The sequence below is a fragment of the Phasianus colchicus genome, chromosome 5 (genome assembly GCF_987193195.1).
Source record: "Phasianus colchicus chromosome 5, bPhaCol1.hap1.1, whole genome shotgun sequence".
Classification (NCBI taxonomy): domain Eukaryota; kingdom Metazoa; phylum Chordata; class Aves; order Galliformes; family Phasianidae; genus Phasianus; species Phasianus colchicus.
Genome location: NC_143440.1, coordinates 14,817,018 through 14,836,222, shown reverse-complemented (window position 1 = coordinate 14,836,222; position 19,205 = coordinate 14,817,018). Strand labels below are relative to the sequence as shown.

Sequence of the window (19,205 nt, the reverse complement as noted above, 5' to 3'; positions counted from 1 at the left end):
TTGCAGACTGGGCTTCCAGCTCAAGTAGGAGTAGACTGAGATGTGGCAGATGAGAGGGTTAATGGTACCTAGCAGAAACACTGGATATCCACTGCTTCCAACCAAGCCAGTGACTTGAAAGTTTCCCAACAACAATATTGATTCTTCTTGGTTACTGAACTTCTGCAGCCAAATTCATAGCTCACCCATCCAGCCCAGAGGATTGATGTCTTCATAGCAACTGGCTCATTTTAAGCAAAGTTCCTTGAGGGATTTTTATTATTATTATTATTTACAACTGTCTGGTCTAGAATATATAGGAGCTAAGATAATTAATGGGTATTCCTGGAAAGACACGTGTTCCTGGAAATCCTCTTCTACCTTCATGAATTCCATTGCTTGCTGTAGGTTCTGCCTTAAGAATGGAAACTAGCAATGAATATCACAACCAAAATACCACTTTTTTGGTATACCAACACACTCTTGAAGGTCTTGCTCAAGGAACTATTAATTTTGTTCTTTTAAATGATGTGCATGTTGGCCTGATGGACACATTCACTTTCTTGAAGTCTTTAATATCCAATCACAGAACCTTTCCCCACTTACGTACAAAACCATTTTGATTCCACGCAGTCTAGTACTACCAGTTTGCTGGTGATTATTCATTCCTAATTTCTGTATCAAAATCTCCAAGAGAAGAAAAATTCTGGGAGGAGTAGAAAAAATACTGTGTCAGAAGCTCTAACAAAGCAGATAAGTAAGAATAGAAAGTAGATAAAATCTGTAGACCTAACACTTTTCTGTAGGAGATACCCAACTTCATGTTGTCTGGGTTGGAAATAATCTTGAAATATTTCTTCTAAACTGGTAGCAGTGAAAATATTTGATGGATATTTAGACATCTATAACATAAAGAGTTTAGAATTTCTTTGTAACCATCTTCGAACAGGGGGACAAAGAAAAAAAATCAGTAAACGCACTTTTATATCTTAATCTTCAGCCACAAACAAGCATTATAGTGCGCTCACAGGTCTCTCATCTTATTCACAAAAGGAGCTCCAGAGACATTTTTATTTCTTGGACATTGATATGTACAGTGGGTGTCCCACCAAAGCCACTGATTTAGTTGTTTCATTGGTTAAACTGCTCTGTAAATAGGAAAAACAAAATCTTCCTTTACCCCACCAATGCCTTACAAAGTTGCTCAGGAGAATTTGTAATGCATGAGGCAGCAGCAGTCCCATATTAACTTACAGACTCCAGACATTATGCAACCTGAAACTTTCCTAATTATACTGGCCTCAACAATTCCTGCCCACACTTTCACATTCTCCACTCTTATAAGTGTGTATAAAATCTAGGGTGATTTAACCTTTATGAAAACGGAATGCTTGATTTTTAATTATTTAGGGGAAAAAAATAATTGTTTCTGATCTTAGCAAGGCAATTCATCCGAACCCAACTTTGACATTCAGACTCCTGGAAAAGGGGCAAAGGGGCCTGAAGATGGTGGACACCTTGCTGAAAACCACACTTATCCACCACTGGACAGAAGTCAAGATAAGGACAGGGGTTCACTCAACAGTGACGAGCAAATGCATCTTCAGATGTCAGTTTGAATTTTGCTCAAGACAACACAGTTGGCTTGCTCAACTTGGATGCTCGAAGTGTGTAACTGTATGACTGAAATGTCTGTCTCCTGATTCAGTCCACTAAAAATGACTGTCCTTTTAATGCAGCTTTGTTGACTTGCTCCAAACTTTGGCAGAATATTGTCCCAAATCTGCCATAGCTATTCCCGATAAAGACGTCTCCCAACATATTAGACTGTGCTGCTTCTCTTTTCCTTCCCTGCCATTAGATATAGAGCAAGAGGAAGAAGTGAAGAAGGTGAAATATTGGAACAGACTACCCAGGGAGGTGACTGTCTTTGGAGGTGTTCAGGAAATATGGAGATATGACACTGAGGGACGTGGTTCGGTGGGGAATATTGGCGGGGATGGATTGGGGTTGGACTTGGTGGTCTTAGTGGTCTTTTCCAACCTTAATGAGTTTACGATTCTATGAAGAGGATGAGTAAAGCTTTCCTATACTGATCAGGCAGACCAGAAGTATTATTTCTTATTAAGTTTTGCAGCTGCTTTGAGCCTCCTATCTTCTAACCTACGCTGGTTCTGTATTGCCTGTCATAGGACAAGCTGAACTTCGGTTTAAGCAGACACTTCTTGCAGGAAGCTGAGCTGGCAATGGGTTTCCACAGATGGAAACTGGAATACTTCATGGTCCATGAGCTGTGACATATTTGAGTGAACTGGTTCCTACTGGTTCTCCTGCTGCTGCCTCTAAATCATCTACTTGCCTGCTGTAACTTAGTTGTCCTTCAGCTGAAGACATCTGCCCCTTCGTTCTGTATTTACCTTCATCTCACTATTGTCTGTTGGAAGTTATTATCTTTTTTGTGCTGCTGTCTCAACAGTCTGGGTGGTTGCTTTCTCAGTTATTTTCAGTTCATTGCTAACCAATCTAGAGGGGCAGCAGAAGAGTGGTTTGAAGATAGTAAGTTGTCCAGCTGGCTCAGTTGCTTTTGGAAGATGTGTGATCAAGCCATAAATAGAACCATTTCCTGAGCTTTTCTTCCCAGACTTTATCTTGTTTATTCATGTGAATGGTACCTGGGGAATAGCTGCGTCTGGCCTTGTTTTTAATTTGCCTGCATTTCAGCAGTGTCATGTCATTACATTGGTGCAATACCAGATTTGGAGGGAATTCATCTGGATGACCTGTTCTTGATAGCCCTATAACTATGGCCAGATGGAGCAGGAGCCGCCTGTAGCCACGCAGTGCATGGTGAGGAACATGCATTAGCATGTACAGCTGAGAAGATGTCAGAGCTCTCATCACAGTGCATTTGATAGATGCTTTTACTCCACAAAGCATGAGCCAGAGCCACCAGCTGAAAAGGTACAGGATGTTTCTTGGTGGTCTATGACACTGTGGACATGTGAGAGGCTCTGTTCAGCATGAGAACGCACTGGGAAGCACCAAGTTACTTCACAGCAAGCAGAGGAGATGCAAACATAACCTGTGCGCAGCAGCGAGTGCAATGTGCCCACATGCTCACAGGATTTCCACTCTGCTCACTTGTCCCTGCTCAGTCAGTGTGGCTTTGGAAAGCTGTATTTGCTTTTGCTGATTCCCCATGTCACCCATGACACTGTAGCAGGCAGCAACACTTAATAACACACAGTGCTAAGCTATCCGCTTTGTTAAGCATCTTTCCCGCAAGGATCTTAAAACACTTAAAGTGGGGAAATGATTCTCTGTTTTTACCAAAGGACTACATACAGCCAAAGGATAAAGTGATCTTCACAGGAACACTTTCAAACCGAGCTTCCTGACTGCTTTTCCAAGAGCTGTTAAAGAACAGTGCTTTCATCCATCAGCCCTGACCAGCTCTGATCCCTGTGGCCACCAAACTTTTTTCCAGTTTTCTTCTTCATGCAGAACCAAGAGCCCTCCTCTTCAGGAGCTGGGAGGGCGCTGCCCTAACTCATGATTACATCTGAGGGTTTTGCCCCTTCATGTCACCATCAGCCTCAGGCTAACTCACTTTGGGAGATCTGAGTGTGAAGGGGAGTGTGAAGCTTCACCAACTGTTTAGCTGGGGCAATCCAAAAGTCCTAAGTAAAGTTGCTGTCTGCTTTTTGAGAGTAGGAGGCCAGTGGGATGCCTGGGGCTGCCAAAGGGCTCACCAGCACCAGGGAGCACTCCTAAGGTGAGAAACACAGGGTTGGGAATGGGTGGGCTGGTGTCCACATGAGCTGAGAAATGAGGTAGCCTCTGGGCATCTTGTCCTCCATTTCATTACCCCATGTGACTTAGAGCATTCAAAAATAAAATTAAATTAAATAAAATCTTGGTTTTTTTCACCCCTGTTTAATGAATAAGGGAAGAATGAGTCCCACAGCATGGAGGAGGAGGTGGGTTTAGCTGATGCTCAACCACTCCAGCAGTGTACTTGGCTCAATGTTCCTTGCAGCTTTACGTGAACTCCAGTGCCTGAAGGTCTCCTGCAGCTGGGCCCATCACTGCATTATGTCCCAGGTGATCGTAGCACGAAACTTCACTTTCTAGGATTAAACTTCAGGATTTCCCTACTCCTAAGTGAGTTCCAGCTCTCCGGAGTTAACAGCATCTTGGCCAGATCCTGCTTTCAATTACATGCAGATGTAAGAGGAAGGGTAAATGCAGTACTCTGCTATTCCCCCCAGGCCAAGCTGCTCTGTGCAAAGCTGGACCTTCCCACCTCCTGGGAGGTCGGAGGGAACCCCCCAGAACAGCAGGAGCGTCCCGTTCCCTGATGGCACCTTGGGACATAATGCGCCTCCATGCTGTCTGGCTCCTCTGTGGCTGGGAAAGGGTTTTGGATGCGATTCATTCATTGCAATCAAAACCCAACAAGTACTGGAAGAAAGTTCAAATGTATGTGAAATAACTTGTCCAAAAAGCTGGCAAAGGCAGCTTATTTTTCCTGTCTTACAAGAAGTTATGCAATCAAGTGATTAATTACCCGTGGCACGGTCTGAGGGGTGAAAGATTAATATTCCTGGAGACTGCTGCTGTTGACCTTGTGTTATACCCGGGATGGGAATAGCCCGAGCTTCCCAGCAGAATAAACCTTGCCCAATGGCGAGACTATCTTCTCCATAGTTGAGTGAAGAGGTTAAAGTTTTATTTTTCTTCCCAATTCTGTCCCTCCGGCAGGAAATGGTACCATCAAAAGACTCCCACCCATCTCCTGGATAAAAAGGAAGTTCAAGTCTTTTATAATTGAAGGGCTCTGCCTAATGCAGCCTCAGCCGTGTGGTGGGAGCCCAGCCTTGGACTCGTGCACTGGTGGGAAATGACTGAGACACGGTGCATGTGCTAACCAGCGGGACGCGAGCTGCAAAACCATCTCAGCTGGTTGCAGTTAGCCCCGGGGGGCGAACCTCAAATTCAATCACAATTTCAAATGACGGTTCTTGCCTGCTCGTTAGTGCACAATGTAATATTATTTCTTTCCCGGGGAAAGAACCATTTCCTGGGATGTGACAGAATTATTAATTCTGCATGCGGTTGCAGTGCTCATTCATTCTGCTCATCACACAGAGCTGAGGGGTACCACATTTCTGCAGCATAGGAGGACATGCCTTTTCAGGCCCTGAATGCATTGCTCACCCTACCTTTTTTAATGCAAGTCCGTTTGCATCAATTAGATTCTGCCAAAAGTCCTGCACCGATTTACTGTCAATAATGTCAGCTTATAGCAAAATATGTGATATCTTACTTAAAAGATTGCTTTTCAGTAGTTTTTAACTGTTCTAATCTAAGTGTTCAATTCAAGAAGAGCTTGTTTTCCAAGGGAAGGGTGTAGAAAGCTTTCAGTCATTTTAGTCAGTGAAAGTGTAAGTATTAACATGTTGCTTTCCCTTCATTTAAAAGATTGCCCGCTGTTATTTAGCTTCTGCCCCATTCTTTTGAGCATGTCTTAGCATACCCTACCCTTCATGGCTGACTTTGCTGTTTTAAATACTCTTTTAAAGAAAAAAAAAAAAAGAAAAAAAAAGGTCATTATTCAATTTTAAGCTATATGAAGAGGGAGCAGAAGAAAGAGTATGTGCAATTTTTCTTTCTCAAGTAGTAGTTTCCATCAAAGCAACTTGGCATGTGAAAGCTCCTAGTGAAGGAGAGAACCAAACATAAGAAAGGAAACCAGGAAAAACAGGATGGGGGATGAGGGGTTACTTCATGTGCAATAAATAAAACCTCCTGTAATCTTTGGTCTTATGAAAAGGTCAGTGGTGTTAGTGCCAAATAACTCCTCGCAGCAGGAATGCCGGACAGCAGTGAGGCTGCCAGGGCCAGTGGGTGCCTCTCTGCTGAAATGAATGGGAAGGACGAGACAGACAAAATGCAAGATGTTGAATGGGAGCTGAGTGGGGTGGTTGCTCAGGGCTTGGGAATGATCTGTCTTAAGGGCTCTCAAAAGTTCTCCAAAGGACTTCTGTGTGAAGTGAAGCTCACAGCTCCTTGTGTAGTTCATTGATGTCATTGGCCGTATGACTTATGTCTGAGACTGACCTGGAAGAGCTTTGCACCTCGTTTGCTCCTGGATCTCTTGTCACAGTCTTGGGTTCAGGATGGGTGAGGCTGGAAGGCACTTCATGAGATCATATATTCCAACTTCTCCACTCAAGCCAGATCGAATCATGCAGGATCGTGTCCAGTTGGGTTTTGAGTATCTCCAAGATTGGAGACTCCACACCTTTCTGTGCAACCTGTGTCAGAGTTCAACCACCCTCACAGCAAAAAAAAAAAAAAAAAAAAAAAAAAAAAAAGATTCTTTAGTGTTTAAATGTAATTTCTCTTCTTTCCAGTTATGCCCACCATCTGCCATCCTGTCACTGGACATCACTGGGAAGAGCCTGACTCCATCTTTCCTTCTCCAGTAAGGTATTTATGTACAGTGATAAGATCATCCCTAAGCCTTTTTTTCTCCAGGATGAACAGCCTCAGCTGTCATCCTCTCCTCACATGATAGGTACTGTGATCCCTTAATCATCTTTCTGAGTCTTTGCTGAAATCATTCCAGCACATCTATGTTATGTATTGAGGCAACCAGAACTGGATCTAGATCTCCAATGCTGAGGACAGGGGTAGGATCACCTCCCTCAATCCTTCCTAATATCCCAGGATACTCTTGGCCTTCTTTGCCATAAGGACAGTTTGCTGGCTCACAGTCAGCTCATTGCCCACCAGGAACCCAAGGTCTTTTTCTGTAAAACAACTCTGTAGTCAGCCAATTGGCTCCCAGCTCATAGTGGTGCTCTGGAGTTATTCCTACCCATTCCATTGCCCTTTGAACCTTTTGAGGTTTGATGTAAGGATTTGACCCATATCTCCATACACTGAGTTGGAACCACAGCCATCTGCTCTTTTAACTTTTCCTCCCAATGTTGTATCACAAGCAAACTTGCTGAGAGTGTCCTCATACCCATCATCCAAGTTATTAATGAAGATGTCAAACACTGCTGGCCCCAGTATTAACTCCTGGGGTGCACTAGTGAATGGTCTCCAGATGGGCTTCATGCTACTGATCACAACCATTTGAGCTCAGTAGTTCAGCTAGCTTTTGAGCCACCTCACTGTTCATTTATGTCATCTATATTTCATCAGTTCATCGATGAGGATGTTACAGCAGACAGCGCTGAAAGCCTTGTTAAAAATGGCATAAACAACATCCTCTGCTATCCCCTCATGCACCAAGGCAGTCATCTCACTGTGGAAGGCTATCGTGATGGTCAGGCCTGATTTTAGCATATCAAGTTTACCAGGGTGTGAGGTTTTGAGAAATCAGAGAAAGGGAGCCACACCTCATCTCCCTCTGGCCTTGGTTTTCATAATAGTTGGGGTGAAATCTGTGTTTGAGCTTTTGTTGTAAGAAAGAATGCCTGTCTCTCTTCTGGGGACTTAAGTATGTAAGGCAGAATTTACTGTAAAAGCTTAGTTACATGTGCTAGAATTTTAGACTCTGCTTTGGCATGAACTAAGAAAAAGAATAATCATTTAAAAATAAACCTAGCTATTGTATTTAACCTTGGCCCGTGCAGCCAGTGATATTTTGTGAGACGTTCCAGCTATCCACAGATTCTTTTCACCAAAGCTTCCCTTCAGGAAACAAAATAAATTAATGATACAAACAGGAAGCAGCTGTCTTTTCCTAAATAATAATTAAAATGGGGTCCCCTTAGAGGAGGGGGGGAGGAGGGGGAATAAAGGGGAGGGAAAAGACCTGAAAAATTGTCGGTTTAACTTTGACCAGCCTTCAGAGGATAGGCTTAGAATAGCGACACAAACTGTGAGGCCAGGAGGACTTACTTTCTTATGAACCATTTTTGGATTTAAAAAAAAAAAAAAAAGGAAAGGAAAGGAAAGGAAAGGTCTGTGAGAGGGGCAGATGAGCGAGACAGAGGAATGTTGCTCTCTCAAGGCAAACAAGCTCTCCTCCTTCAGTAGTATTCATATGGAAAGAAACATTAATCATCAGAATCATTGATGCTGTTCTTCAGTGGCTTTCATCTGCTATCAGCAATCACTAGGAAATTCCAGGGTGTTCCTGACACAGTTCCTTGAAATTCCTCTTTAAGAAGGAAGGAGGACAAGAGGGCTGGAAGCTCAGCTCTTTCCAGCAGCAGAGGGGAGGCAGTGACAGCGAGGGTAGCACCAGGCAGACGGTCCTGCTGTGCCAGCACTATGCTGGGCACCCTAAAGGTGTGCAGGGACCTTTCCCCCAAGGTCTTAGCACCACAGCCTGCGGGTGACCACAAAAATGTCTTGGACTCCAGCACAGAAACCAGGGGAGATAACCAAAGCAGTCAAAGCCACACACAGCACAAGTGCTGGGACTTTTTATCTTCTGTGGTAACTGGCCGAAGCAGTGAGTTGATACAGTGTGATGGTGTATTTCATAGCAGCATGAAATCACATTTTACTGCAAACTACAATTTTGAGTTTACTGTCTCTGAGAAAAAGTATCATGACATAAATGTATGAGATGGCCCTGAGAAGATTCGAGATGCTTCTTCAGTGAGTGCCTTGCCATTTGCTTGCATAGCCCTTACCTGTGGCACCAGGTGACTGCTGCTGCTGGTCAGAACACAAGCAGCTTATCAGAAGCTTTTTATGACTGCAGTTTGAGAAACAACACAAAAGGTACTGGTAAGGCACTGGAACAGGCCAGGTGGTGAATGCCCCATCCCTGGTGACACCTAAGGTCAGGCAGCATGGGGCTGTGAGCACCTGATGTAGTGTAGGTGTTCCCTGCAATTCCCATTGCAGGGGAATTGGACCAGATGGCCATGAAGAGTCCCTTCCAGCTCAAATGATCCTGTGATTCTATGATAAACCTGTGCCATGAGGCCTGATGAATTAGCTAGTGCCACCTCCCAAATACAGAGCTGGTGGGATAAACAAGCTTTGTGTTTAATTTGTAGGACTGCAAGACTCTGCTTGGCAGGAAAATAGCCTTCTGTCAGCTGCCAGACGTACCACTGAGCTACTAAATGTGGTAGGGATTTGCAGGTGAAAAAGGAGATGGTAGAAAAATTGGTGACAAGCCTTGAAATCATCGGAATGTCACAAATATTGATTTCTGTTCCCTTCAAAGTGTGGAAACTCCAGGAGGACCTTATGTTGTCCATGAATCCAAATTTTACACCAACTCTGACACAGTTTTCTAGAACTGATGGTTTTTAAGATAGGAAGACAATAAGACATCCGGATCTGAGAAGGATTTTGACACGGTTCCTTTTCTCTGTCCTCAGTGTCCCTATTACCTTTCTTCCCCCTTTTTTTCTCTTTATGTCCTGTCCTAAAATCTCATGTTGACATCTTCTGAATAAAATGAGCAGCAATACATTTTCATTTTCAGCTGGGCACAGCAGTCTCCTGCCAGCCCTGTATCTGTAGCACTAAAGGGGCAGTGCTAATCCAGTGGTAAAAATGCAAAGGCTTCTTATAACAACACAGGGCTTGGAAGTTTCAGAAAGTTCAGACAGGGCTGTCTGAGACACTTAACAACCTTCACCAGGTCACAGACTTTTTCCACAGAAAGTTTTATCTTAAGTTCCTCTTAGATAAGGGTGCTGTCTTGACAGTCACCATGGAAATTCCTGTCTGTGTCCTCTGTGTGAGAGGGAAACGTGTTATGGGTCTTTGATGGAAAAGGAAACATTGCCATACGAGGAATTTGCAATGCGTGTGCATTTCTACTGGAAGCACAGTTCTCTTCTTGGCTCTATTTGTGTGTTGTCACCCATGATCTCTGCTGTAATATCCACCACTAAATAAAATGATGCAATCTACCTCTTTTCTGCCATGAGGTGCCCTTAAATAATAACAGCAGTGTTCTCCTTCCCATGGTCAGAAGACGTTCAGTAGAACTGATGAATTCTGGACAAGCACAGCTCTTAAAACAGAAAGCTTCAAGAGCAACAAGATGAGTTAGTACTTCTCCAGTGCCACAGAAACACCTCCATGGGGTCCCAAGAACCAAGGCAGATGGCAATGTGGATGTCACCTTTGGTTTGGCATGCACTTGCTGCATTATATGGAACAAAACCAGCAGGGTTGCTTGTAGTGTTAAACATAAAGCTAATGTACTTTACTTTGCAGGGTCTGGCCTTGCTGAAATGCAAAGTCATTAGACGTCCTCCACTTAGCATGCCTTATCTTCCCAAATGAAGTTGTTACAGTAATAAAATTTGGAAAAAAATCAGTTTAAATTGACATTTAAACTAGCAAAGCACAAAAGAAGGGGGAAAGAAAGGAGACGTATGTCTTTTGAGGCTTCTTGGCTCCCGACAGTATATGTGCCCTCATTTTTAGTTCAAACTAAATTAATCTATTAAGGTACAGGAAACCTAATTTCATATCTGACTCTTCTTGGGCAGACACTGGAATACCAAAAAAGGCAGCTAGGTCTTTATCACAATGCACAATTCAAGGGAAGTAAGAGGTATTATTCATGAGGGTGTGACGTGATGGCCATGCTGATTCACTCTTGCACTCCAAAGCCCTCCCAGTATTTCCTAAGCCTTGCAGCACTTGGAGCCACATTTACAAGGGTCCTTATTTGGTGAAGAGGGATACATGTTTAGGCCAACCCTTTTCCCTCCCTGCCACAAGTTATTGTTTTAGAAAGAGGTGTTTTGGTTTTTTTGTGTGTGTGGGGAGAGGTTTTTTGTGCGTTGTTTTTTTCTTTTTCTTTTTTTCTTTTTTTTTAAGATAAAGTTCCCTGTGGCTAAGAATAGCTTCTGTGATTATGTGAGCAGCAGCAAAATGTAAAAAGAGTGTGAATAATGTGAATGTCACTGGAGGCAAAAATCCCACTCCACCCGTCGCGACACAGTCCACTTTGATATGTCTCCGGGTGGCGCTTGGCTAATTTTGTATCTTCCTCAGTAGGATCCCCAGTTGATGTGACAAAAGGGATAGCAAAGTGAGAGCATTCGTTTTGCATCAAGTAATGCCTCTGGTACTACAAACATGCTGATAATCAGAGACTGCCAACCCCAGAGGGCTATGAGCATTGACCAAGCTGGATGTTTTGTTCCATAACAGATGGCTTGTTATGAAGTACCCCAAGTTTTCAACTGATGGATTCTCAGAAGGTAGCTCTTGGTGTAGCCATGCATGCTTTGCTCTCTGACTGCTTGGATAGAGCTACAAATAATGTGGGGTTTTTTTCCAAATTATCTCTCAGGGGGCCCTGGCATCCTGGTAGGTCCTGATTCTCACCTGTTTCTCAGAGTCAGAGTGGGAGACCCAGGACAGGAGGCCACAAAGGACCAGCTGGAAGGATACGAAGAGAAGGCTAACAAGGCCACTCAGTTGTTATTTGGAGACTCATCATTAAATGCTGTTTTCCAGGGAAGAGAGAGCTGAGAACGGCTCAAACTGTTGGAACTACAAATAAACTACAATTTAAAACAGATCCCAGGTAGGATGAATAAAGTCCTGTGCTTGAGTTTGCTAGTAGTGGAAGTGCTAAGTCATAGCCTGAACCAGTGATTGAGCACCTGTGGGAAAGCAGTACCAGCCCAGGGGAGCTCATGTGTATGCAATGCACCTGAGCGACTGGAAGGAGTGGAGCCAGGATCCACCCCTTCCCAGACCTCATTTAAAGGTTGGCAGTGCCTCCTTGAAGGGTTCTAAAGGTAAGCAGCTTTATTTCTTTGTTTATATGCCTATAGCTGTTGTGTTTGACCAAGCTCTCACTTGCTGTAGCCTAGGACTTTGCTGCTTTGCTGTCATTGCTGTACTTTCTATTGCATTACAGAAGCTGAAGCTGTTCATCTGAGACACATGCTGTATTAGTAGCTTCAGTGTTTTCTTGCCCAGATGCCCATAAGTATTCAGAAACCAAGCGGGCAAACTGGTGACCAGAGTAGAATTATAATTTAATGCAGCCATCTGGGTTTGCAGCAGTTTCAGCATGGTCTGCTGGAGTGGGAACAAGTAGGACAAGAATGCAAGAGAAGTAGCAATATACAGAACCAATGTTATTGCCAAACACTTGATATCAAGTGGGTCAAGTGATGGACTTCTTGGGAATTATGTGCATAGATTGCTCTGAAAGTGATGCCTCCGCTTTATTTCCATGGGAACTACAACAGATACAAAGAGCACAATAACAGTGTTTGATAGAGCAAATTCTCAGCATTACAGCACACTATTTTTCAGCATAGTCACCACCATTAGCTATGCATTTTTGCCTGTGATGAACAATAACCTGCGTGCTTGTAAAAATCTGCACCAGTGGAGGTGTCCCACTATTATACAGCTGCTATGATGGCATTGTTGATAGGAAAGTGTTGCCCACACAGTCCATCATTCATCAGCCCAAACAGATGGAAGACAGAAGGTGCCAAATCTGGACTATGCAGTGGATGTGGTAGGACAGTCCAGCCAAGACTGACGTTGTGTTCCATGGCCTTCAAACTGGTACAAAGCTTGGCATTATCTAACCTAACATCAAGCCCCCAACAGAGCTCACAAGTCAAAGCCTAGGGAGGAGTAAGAACAACAGCAAATGTGTACAGTACTTCCCCTCACTGCTTCCCCAGCCTCCAACTATTTTCAGCTCAGGAACTTCCTGAGCCAGATATGGTTTCTGTGTTTTTAGTAACTCTCAGTATGTTTCTTTGCAATGAACTCTTCTTGAATCTGTATAAGCGTCTCATATCCACCGCATCCCATAGAAAAGACCCACAGCTCTTCTACCTGTTGTATTAAGGGCCATCTCCTTTTGTTGGATTTTCAGCTTGAGTCCTTCTAGCTTTAATAATGCTGCCCATTTTTGCACAGGAAGAATCAGCACAACCTGTTCCATCCTGCTCCATGCCTCACAACCCCAGAGACCTCTTTCATGTACCTCCCAGTCATTTCTTCTGTACCTTGAAGATACCTGTTCTACACGGTAAGAAACTGAGCTGCAGGCAGAATCTTGTGAAGGACTTGTGCTATTTTTGTCCATGGCCTTACCCTCAGACTCCAACGGGTCTTGTTGCATCTTGTAGTCATGAATGAAAGCCTCCAGCTTGCTTAGAGCCTGAGTTCCAGCTCTGATGCTGCAAGCATCACGTTTTGGCAGAGCTATGGGGATATAAATAATAGCCTGCACACCAGTCTCAGGGAGGAACTGTTCCTAACCATGCCGTACTCGCACAAACCATTCCTGGAAGCCTCTTCACTTTCCCATCTTCCCTTGCCCCTCCCTAACTTTGCTAGTAACCCATACTCCCAACTTCATTTCCAGGGGTCTTGTGAGGTTATTTATGTCTACAACCTGCTTTTTGTAGGCAAATTTGTGAGGGCTTTGGCAGCAGCCAGCACCTTAGCCCTTTTTTCTCATTGTGTTGGCATGTAAATCCCTTGCAAGTGCCCAGAGAAACCAGGAACTTGCCACCTGCCTAAGTCTTGCTGAGTATCCACTGGAAGCATGGTGTGCTCACTTCTGGCTGTGTCACTGCGACCTCTGAGCACGCCATCCAAAATAACCTTGTGCATGCAACCAGGAATAGAAAGAAAGGAAGGATGCATTTTATGTAAATGTAGTCAGAAAGTCTGCAAGACAAATTGCTTGAAGTGGTTTGAAAGATAAAGAAAAATGACTCATTTCCAGAAGGAACTGTTTCTGCTGGGCTGAGAGGAGTACTGTGCCTTAGACAGGTATGTGGTTGCCATTACAAAAGGTGAATTTTTCTTGTCATGTGGATGGACTGGAGGTTGACTGGTTCAGTATACTGTCCAGTGGGCATGCAGGTGAGGTATGCTTTCTAACACTGAGAGAACTCTGCAGCTGGAGAATTTATCAGTTTGCCAGCAGTGTGGTTTTACACACAGCTTTTGCAGTAAGTGCCACTGTGTTCTCAACAGAACGTGAACCTATGAGGCACACGTTCCCAGGCAAGCAGGAATCTCCCAACTAATTTGGAGTAACAGTATATTTAATTAAATGGTCTGCTTGTCATGAAGCCAATGGGCAGTTGTGCAGAGGATGGAGTGACAGTGCCCAGCCCAGGCAGCCTTGTCCCAGCAAGCACCAGCAGAAATATCCTCTACCCCTGGGCCATCAGCTCCTCTAACGCTGATGGTTCACTGATGTTTGCCATCACTTCCCCACAAATGCAGCTATTTGTGCCCTTCTTCACCAGGCAGAAAGCAGTCACTTACTCTTCTCCTAACCTCCTGCAGACAATTTCATTGAGCTAATCTATGGCTGTTGACAATATCAGGTTACCCAGGCTCCAACCAAAAGCAGGTTGTGGCCCATTTCTGAGAGACCAGCTATCGTTCATCACAGCTTTCATTACAGCACTCTTGGCTTTTCCAAAGCCCTCCTCCCTTCTCCATCCATGGAGGACAGGAATGCATTTTCACCCGGAAACCACCTTTCCCTTTTAAGCGAGTGCATTTCTGAGAGGCTTTGGTATTTCCCATCTCTCGATACCACATTTTTTCCACTGACTCCGCAAGCAGTGCCAGGAGCTTCAGCGAGTGCCTAAATCCATCAGCACACCAGGAAGCACAGGAAGCCAAACACCGAAGCTTCCCATCCCGTGTGCAGCCGAGGGGTCAGAGCCGCTCTGCCCCGCGGCGCGACGACCCATTACCGTCATCCCCTCGTTGCCAGGACAGGAAGGTGCTCTCAGCCCGGCTCCGGCGCCCCAAGCCCTCCCCAGGCCACCTCTTCCTCTGAAGACATGCCGCAGATGCCGGGGCTGGTGGCCGGGTGGCACAAAGCCTGCATTGTCCGCGCTCGCTGCCCGGAGAGGCGATCTAATTGTCTTCCCCTGCTCACAGCAACAATTTGCTGGCAGCGAGGCTTGTGTCATTATATAACTGGAGATAGCCTGACTTGTAAACAGATCTCCAGAGCATGTCTGTCTTGCCTTATTTTGGATAAACAATAAGTTCCAGGCTGGCTGATGATACCTTGGTGCTGTTTGCAAGGGCACAAAAAGCAGTGGCAGGGGTGAGCAAAGCCTTTGCAGGGGGCAGTTTCTCAGGGCATCACCTTCTTGTTCACGTTGATAGGAAGTCAGTCGGGCAATTCTGGGAAGCCTGTGAGATTTTGTGGCTCCTTTAGTACTGTTTGATGTCTATGCTTGTATTTGTGAGTTTTCCTATTCCCTCTTCCCATTTCCTAGCACTATTCTATGCTACCTGGGAGGGGCAAAAGCCATCCTTCTCTATTCCCATCCATGAGGGAACAATTCCATGCATGACTTCTAAGCCAGTGAGTGATTGCCTACTCACAGAGGATGATGTTCAGTCTGCTTCCTCCTCTCTTCTGAGACAAACCCTACCAGAGAAACCCAAACCTGTACCCTATTGGCTAAACTTTCACCTAAGCAAAGGGAGAGATGCCCAAAGATGTCTTCTGCCAGCGCTCATTAGAGCTGAAGCCGAAGTCATTACGTTGTCATAGTCATCATTTACAGGTATGGATTGCTGTTTGGACTAGGTGATCTTCTGGTCTTTCCTACCTTTCTGATTCTATGATCTGTGCTCCTCACACTCCTTGGCAACCCCTAGGGATGCTCTGCTCCTGAGTTTGTAGAGAAGAAACTACTCTCCCTTTTTGGCTTTCACCTTTTATGCTTGAGCAAATGGTGATATCAACAGATGCAGATTCTAGTCTGGAAAGCTGCTTGCCACTGATTGCAGGGGACAACTTAATCTTCATGTTAACTTTATTGCTGTGCTTCCTAGATGATTGTTTTGCTGTCTGAGCCTGAAGTAACAAGTGAGAAAGGGGAGTCAAAAGGAGAAATTAAGTCCCTGGGCTGGGATTTCAACCCTCTGTGATTTTTCTTTACAAAGACTGAACAGGCTTAGAGGAAAGGGCTGCTCAAGCCTGGTCAGAGCCTTCCTGAAGGCAGGTGTTTGCAGTGCTACCCTTCCTGGAGAAGGACTAAATCTGAATATCCCAGCATCAAAAACAGGCTATTTACCTCTTTAAGGACATCCCCTTACTGAACCTTTCCTTTGCTCTCAACATCAAGTTTGCCTTTTTCTCTCTCTCTCTTCTCTTTGCTTTTCCTGGGTCTCTGAAGCTCCGGACACTGTGTCCCTCCCACAGAAAGAGGGTAGAAAAATACTGTAAGGTTGCAGCTCTATTCTAGCTTGGCAGCTGCTGGCTCTGCGCGTCCATCTTCCTCCGCTACTCTCTCCCCCACTGTTAGATTCAATTTCATAAATAAATACCCCACGTATTGACGTCATTATGGGCCTTGAGAAATAATACTCCTGCCGCTTTCTTTGCTAAGCATGGGGAACGGAGGAGAGAGGGAGGAAGAACAGAAGCAACAACGTCTTGGAAGATGAAGACTTAATATTCTCCTAATCGCCTCCCTCCCTTTGCGGCTGTGACCCAGCTGTGAAGAATACAAAGATTACCATTATCAGCCTGCCCTTGTGGCTTGAGAAAGGATAATCGAGTATCAAAAATTCCTATTACAGATGATTTTTTTTAGGAGAAAGAGTGATGGGGACATACTCTGTCTGTCTGGAAGGGTACCCCCCAACTGTCCCTGTGCTCCTGTCATGAAATTAAGAAATTTGTATCCAAAATGCGCTCACAGTTCATGTTTCTGTGTCTAAGACACCAGTGATGTTTCCAGCCATGTTTCGTTGAAAATCTCTTTCCCTTGCTTCATTACTGGAGGTCAAGTGGCTGTTTCATAGATTAAGCTGTGACAAGTCAAAGCCAAGACCACTGAGTTTGTGCCTTTTTTTTCTCAGTTCTAACATTCCACTGTGGTATTCCTCAAAACTGTGAAATAATCTGCATTTTTATTTGTTTATTTTGCTAGAAGAATAAAAGATTCCCTTCTCCATGTCCTTACTCTTTGCCAAGCAAGATCCTAGCAGGCTGGAAACCTCAGCTTTCAGATCAGTGTTGGCAGATACCAGGAGAAGGCAGGGAAAGAGGATCTTGCAGGGCTCTCTGCAAAAGCTGGCATGATTCTGATGAGCAAGGCATTCCTTGGGATGCAGGCAGCTGGGAGTGCAGCAACAAAGCGGGGAGAGAAAAGACACCAGATGTGAAAGGTTCTTATAGCTGATTTGCTTTATTGATAATGTATTAACAGTGGAAAGTACAATAGGTGCACAGTCTGGGAAGTGTGCATCTTGCCTATTGCTGAGTGCAGACAAGTGACATTGTTGGTGATGAATCAATGCCTTTCCCAGGCTTCTCATACAAAACATTGGTGGACAATAGTATATACAAAAAAAAAAAAAAAAAGAAAAAAGAAGAAGAAAAAACTTTTTAAAAACAAATCAGCAAAAACAACAAATACAGTTCTTCCCTTCGTTTAGTGCAGCTAGGTACATCACCAAAAAAAAAAAAAAAAAAAAAAAGCTTTTCAGAGCAGAAGGATGAAACGAATGGAGCTCTGAGGGAACAAGAAAGTAAAGGAATCAGTCTGTAGGTTTAGTCTATCCTGACAGCATTGGCACTACTCGTTGAACACTAAGAAAACAGCCCAGCTGCTTTCTGGATTTATAAATGAAATCTGATCTCAGAAATAACATAAGAAGAATGGAAAAAGAAAAAAAAAGTATATGATTAGTATCCCCCCTCTCCCCTCCCTTCCACCCCCCCAAATCTCCCCATACCCAGAGTAAGTCAAGATGGTGATTTACACACCTTGCCAAGGCTGTGTCCACCTCCCTGCAGCGGGCTGCATGCTCCTTCCTTTCCTCTATCCCAATGGGAATCTCATGGGAAAAATGCTCTCTGGAGGTGATGCTTTGTGCAAAAGTCTCTTGCCCTTTGCCTTCTGCAGAGCTCAACGATAGCACTGAGACCAAGGGAGTGATTTTTCACGGGGCACCAAACACCATTACAGATTTCTCTGCTGGCGTAGTTCTTTGCTTCTCTGTCCCCATGTATGTCAGAAGAGCACAGGAAGTCACTGGATCAGACAGACTGGAGGTCTTCGGGTGTCCAAACCCACTCCAAGCTGTGGAAATCCTCCCCAGGGATTTCCAAGTTATGCCTGTGATTTATCTATTGACCTGCGATGGAGATTTGCAGGCAACAGAAGTACCTTGAGGACTCTCAGAAGAAGCAAAGTTTCCATCTCAGCCAGTCTCACCCACTCAAGGGACCTTGCTGGACAAGAGCAGGCTCAGAGCTTCTTGGGGCTGCTTGGATCTACCCTTGCAAGCCAGTGTGCTCTTCACTGAGCCAGAGGGCACATTTTAAGCAATTTCCCAGTTTTCCAATAAATGACCCCAGATTTATCACTCTGCTCTGGCCCCATGGCAGTTGAGGTGGAAAAGAGCCACTTTCTGATGTGCAACGGCAGATGTTCTCCCACTCTTTGCCAGTATCCCTGGCCTCACTACCCAAACCTCAACCTGTTTCTGTGTATTTGTTCCACCGATGCAAGCACCACAAGCACCAGGATGCAGAAGTTGTCAAGGTTGTTGGTATCCCAGGAAGTAAGAGAGCTCAGTGCACCCATGCAAGTGCCAAAGCCCCTAATATATTTTGTTTTGCATAACAGAGGGGATTTTGAGTGCTTTGCCCAAAGCTGAGGACACTTCCAGCAGCATCAATGCAATGCTTGGAAATGGCATTGGCATCCTTATTGAGCTCCCAGCCCCAGTTGTTTGCTTGCTGTGGAAGCAGGCAAGAGATGTGGCTGAAGTTTCACCTGTTTTTAAGTCATCTCTGAATGTCCCCCATGACCACGACTTATGCAGGAGGAAAAAAAAAAAAAAAAAAAAAAGCAGAAAGGTAACAAATATGCCAAACAAAACTTCCAGCAGCAGACACCAGAAGCTACAATTAAATCAGTCCTCATCCCACAGAAGGACACCCATTTCTGCAAACAAAACTGAAGGTCAATGGCAGGTGCTGGGGTGGGGACAGGAACAGACCCAAACTTTCTACACCTGCAATGAATTGGAAAGGACTTGAGATTAAGGTCTCCTGTTGTTTGGTGTGGCCTTTTCCCACCCAACTCCAACCCCAAGAGCAAAAATAAACCAAAACTAAAAGAAAAAGTCAGGCTTTGTATTCTGGATGGATATTTATTTGCTTAACAGGTTTTCTTTTTTTTTTTTCTTTTTTTTTTTTTTCTTTTTTCTTTTTTTTTTTTTTT

General features: G+C 44.4%; 1 long non-coding RNA gene across 5 annotated transcripts in view; it reads left to right on the top strand.

Moving 5' to 3' along the window:
* Nucleotides 1–19,202, top strand: part of LOC116242936 (uncharacterized) — a 190,037-nt gene extending 170,835 nt beyond the window's left edge. For all 5 annotated transcript variants that reach the window (XR_016466742.1, XR_016466743.1, XR_016466741.1 and 2 more), the window contains 3 exons: nt 6,399–6,474; nt 11,285–11,521; nt 12,889–19,202. This is a non-coding gene — a long non-coding RNA (uncharacterized LOC116242936). The remainder of the gene's footprint in view (nt 1–6,398; nt 6,475–11,284; nt 11,522–12,888) is intronic.
* Nucleotides 19,203–19,205: the final 3 nt, after the last annotated feature.